The sequence below is a fragment of the Fukomys damarensis genome, unplaced genomic scaffold (assembly GCF_012274545.1).
Source record: "Fukomys damarensis isolate Sample0158 unplaced genomic scaffold, DMR_v1.0_HiC HiC_scaffold_14, whole genome shotgun sequence".
In the NCBI taxonomy this organism is placed as follows: Eukaryota; Metazoa; Chordata; class Mammalia; order Rodentia; family Bathyergidae; genus Fukomys; species Fukomys damarensis.
This window is the reverse complement of record NW_022900926.1, coordinates 16,000,612-16,005,074: the sequence shown is the minus strand read 5'-3', so window position 1 is coordinate 16,005,074 and position 4,463 is coordinate 16,000,612.

The following is a 4,463-nucleotide window of genomic DNA, read 5'->3' as shown; positions in this document are numbered from 1 at the left end:
TCAACTGATGAGTGGATAAAGATGTGTGTGTGTGTGTGTGTGTGTGTGTGTGTGTGTAATACCAAGGAGCACTACTCTGCCACAAGAAGGGTGAGCTTCAGACATTTATAGCTAAGTGGCTGGACCTTGAGACCATACTCAACTGAAATAAATCGGATATGCATGTTTAAATGTCACCTTTCTCCGGTGTGACTGAAATATATAAAGGGTGTTGGGAAATGGGAAGAAAGTATTCAAGTGGGAAGGGGAACAAGGGAGGAGGGAGGCAGAGAGAAAGAAGGGACAAGAAAATGGAAACAAAGCTTTTGTATATAGGGAGGGGAGGGGGCTTGACGGGGGAATGGAATAAAATAAAATCTATTTTTACAAAAGAGGTGTCAGGTGTAGAAAGGAGTGTGACCATTTCTCACTTCAGTGAAGGGAATAAGGAGGGCGCTGTAACGGAGACTAACGAAGGGGAATCAGAGGCACGGGAGGGAGTGTGGTTAAGAGAGACCGCTCTGGAAGGTGACGTACACGCGTCCTGCGGGTGAGAGCGAGCTGGCTATGCCGGGAACTGTGGGCGGCCCTCCCGGCCTAGCATCCGGAGAAGCGTGCTCTATGGGAGCTAGGAGCCAGCTGGAGCACAGTGACAGGGACAGAGCGCCGCCCGTCCAGGGTGGAAATGGCAGCAGTGGCCGAATGATGCAGGGTCTCTGGGACTTTATGCCTTAGTGGGGAGCAAAGGACGAATTTCAAGCCAGGGGAGCGTGTGGAATCCCATTGCAGAAAGGAGGCTTTGCGAGTGAGGAGAGCCAGCTAGGTCCAGCTAAATTCACCACTTGCGCGCAGACGCGAGCAGGAGAGCGTGCTATCCCTCCGACTGACTCTTACACGGACGTGCGGCAGCTGTGTTTGCGCAGACCTCATGGCCCCTGCGGAGTTCTCTTCCCAACAGGCCCATTGGTCGGGGACCTCGCTTCACTCAGGGTTAACTAACAATGTCACCTTCAGCGAGTTCACCTCTGGGCACCTTACCTCAACTAGCAGTCCTGCCTCTGTTGACGTTTTAATCCCCATATTCAGAATTTCCCCCCTTAGCACTTATTACAGTTAGGGTTCAGTTCTAGATGTTGTCCCCAAAGCCTCATGCAGGCATAGGGCTTTTTCAGAGGTGGCTGGATCTAGAGTGTGTGACGCTGGGATTAAGGACGTGTGATGACTAAACCAATACACGGATTGGTTTGGCACCGCCCTAATCCCAGGAGTCTGGGTAAAATAAAGGGGGCAGAAACCCGCTGTGGAAGTCCCTTCCTGCTTTTGCTAGGTGTGGGAGCCATGAGCTGTTCATCCCTGTGTCCCACACAGCCTTGGAGCCAGCTGGTTATGGACTGAGACCTCTACACTCTGTGAGCCGGATAAACATTTCCCCTTTAACTTAGGGGGTTGGGTATTTTGTCTCGGCAACGAGAGAAAAGTAACCAACACACTAAGGTGCATGTTTAATTACATGCTAATATATTCATAATGTTTTACTTATCTTGCTTACTATCCCTCTTCCTACCTAGAATGTAACATCTTCGAGGTCAAGAATTTTGGGGTTTGGGTCTCTGCTCTGTCCCCGGCCCCGAGTTTAATGATTGACATAAGTACTGAATTAATACTTATTGGATGCATGAGTGAATGAATGAATGAATATTTGTGACAGCCTCTTGAGTACAGCAAAGGATTGGAAACAACTTGAATGCTAGCAGTAAGGAAAAAGTTACATAAAGCCGACAGTTCTCACCTGCAGGACTGTAACTCTAATACGTACTTATCTTTCAGAGACTGTTATGGTTCACATAGCATCCAGATGTCCCCGCAAGGCCTCGTGATTGCAGGCCAGCCCCCTGCAGGTGACTGGACTACAGGGGCTGGTAGCTGACTTACTGGCAGACGATGGGCCTGGTAGGAAAAGGTCCCACCAGGTGTGACCCAGAAGGTGTATCTCCTTTCCTGGCTCCTCCCTTGTTGCTCTTTGCTTCCTGGATGGCACGACATCAGCAGCTCTCCTCCGCCTAGGCCCTTCAGCCACAGTGCTGACTGCACAAGGACCAAAACTTGTAAAACATGAGCCAAAACACACCTGTCCTCCCCTAAGCTGTGGCTGTCAGCTATTCTGTCCCAACACTGAGTGACTATGACAGAGATGTGTAAGTATATATAAATGAACACAAAAATGTGTTCATTTTATTTTAAGTGGAAAGTGGAGGTTATAGGATATATAAATTATATGATCCCTTTTTTGGGAGGTTTTTTTTTTTGTTTTTGGTACCAGGGATTGAACTTGGGACCTTACACTTGCAAGGCAGGCGGCAGAACCACTGAGCTAAATCCCCAGCTATGATCCCATTTTTAAAACACACGTGCCCAGCCAGCCAGAGGCTGGACCTGAGAGAAGTAGCCGAAGATGAACCCCCAACCAAAGCTCATGTCTGAGATAGGGACCCACAAGGAGCTGAGCAGCCTGCTGGACTGCTTTGTGACATTTTCCCCCCCTGTTAATAGTGGTTCCCAGACCAACGACCCTGGGAAGCAGTCAGTTCAGTGGATCAGGTCCTTTATAAAGGACCAGGCCTTGGAATGAAGGATGATATTCCTGATCTAGAATCCGAAACTTAGAAGAGGATGAAACACTTTCCACCTTCCTTTATGAAGCCAGAATTAACCTGATTATGTAAACCAGACAAACAGTAAACAATAAAGGAAGGACAAAAGAAAAGAAAACTATGGACCATTTTACTGCATGAACATATTGCAGAAATCCTCCAAAAATTAGCAAATTAAATTCCACTGTTCATAAAAGGAAAAACATAAAACAAACTACAGCTAACATACTTCATGGTGAAGGAATGGAAATTTTCTTCCGTGAACAAAAACAAAGCAAGAATGTCTACTCTAAACCTTCCTCCAGTTCAACATTTTACTGGAAATCCTAGTCAGCATTAATACAGGAAAAAAAAAAAGGAAATAAAAGAGGCGATTGGGAAAGAAGAAATAAAACTGTTTCCAGTGACGACAACCTGATGGTCCCAAAGAATCTTCAAAAACCTAGAGTTTAGCAAGGTCACATGATATAAGACACACACACACACACACACACACACACACACACCCCAGTCTTAATTCTCTATGCATTTAGCCCTGCATTTCTTCAGGTTCATCGCCTGCAGATTCAACCAACCATGGATTAAAAATATGTGAAAAGAAGTGTGGCTGAACTAAAAGTGTGTCTGAACTAAGCCCCTTGCTGTCATGTTCTCTAAGGAATATAATAGAACAATTATTTTTATAGCATTTACACGAGGTATTACAAATAATAAGGAGGTGACTAAAAATATACAGGAGGATGTGTAAAGTTGTATACAAATACTATGCCATTTTTAAAGGAACTTGAGTATCTGGATTTGGAGATTTGGGGAGTTTCCTGGAATTAATCTCTTGTGGATACTGAAAGTCCACTGTCTAGCAATGTATAATAGGAACTTGGAATAATAAATTCTATTTGCAATAGTTCCAAAGGAACAGACACTTAAGTATAAATATAACATACATGTACACTTGATCCGTGTGCTGAAATCTAAATAGTACTGAAGGAAACCGAAACAGACCTAAATATATGTAGAAGTATGCTGTGTTATAAAAACTGTCAGACCTTCCCTATTTGATTTGTAGATTTAATACAGGTCCAGTAAAAATTCTAGCAGTATATTTTAGGGGCACAGGGAATTTGACATCAAACTTTAGATGGAAATGTAAAGAAATATTGAAGCGTTTTGGAAGAGTGAAATAAAAGGATTATGCTTTGTGATCTTGATTGAGTGCGGTTCACAGGGGAGTATAGCCCTGTGAAGGGATACAGCTGTCTTCTCCCCTGCCCTCCCCTCTTTTGACTCCTTTCTGCATTTGGGGGCATAGGACCAAGTACTAAATCAGCAAAACATGGTTGTCAGGCAAGCATGTCATTTCTAGAGAATCGTGCATAGATGTATTCTCATCCAGACAAGAAAAAACAGTATTATGAAGTTTAAAAAAATGCTAGGCCCAACTTTATCACTTCGCTTCCCATTAAAGACTTGCTTAGTTCCTCTCCTCTCTCCTCTTGCCCTGTTTCTAGATATGTATGGCATATTTCTTATTCAAATGCAAATTCTTTTGAAATATGTAACTGTGTTCTCCATTATATCAGCATACTGATTTACCAATAGAGGTACTCAATAAAAACTTGTGAACTCTTTCAGTGGACTGGGCAGGGAGATAATCCCAATCTCAAAGAGCCCCCCAGGAGCTGGGATTACTCATCTCAAAGTCTTGATCATTTTTATATTCTAAGTCTAAGAAATGTGAATAATAAGAGGACAAGTTTTTCTTCCATGACAAGGCTTTACAAAACTCAGAGCATAGTAAATTTTAGTTGTCGTAGAGTTGCTCCTGTGAGCTAA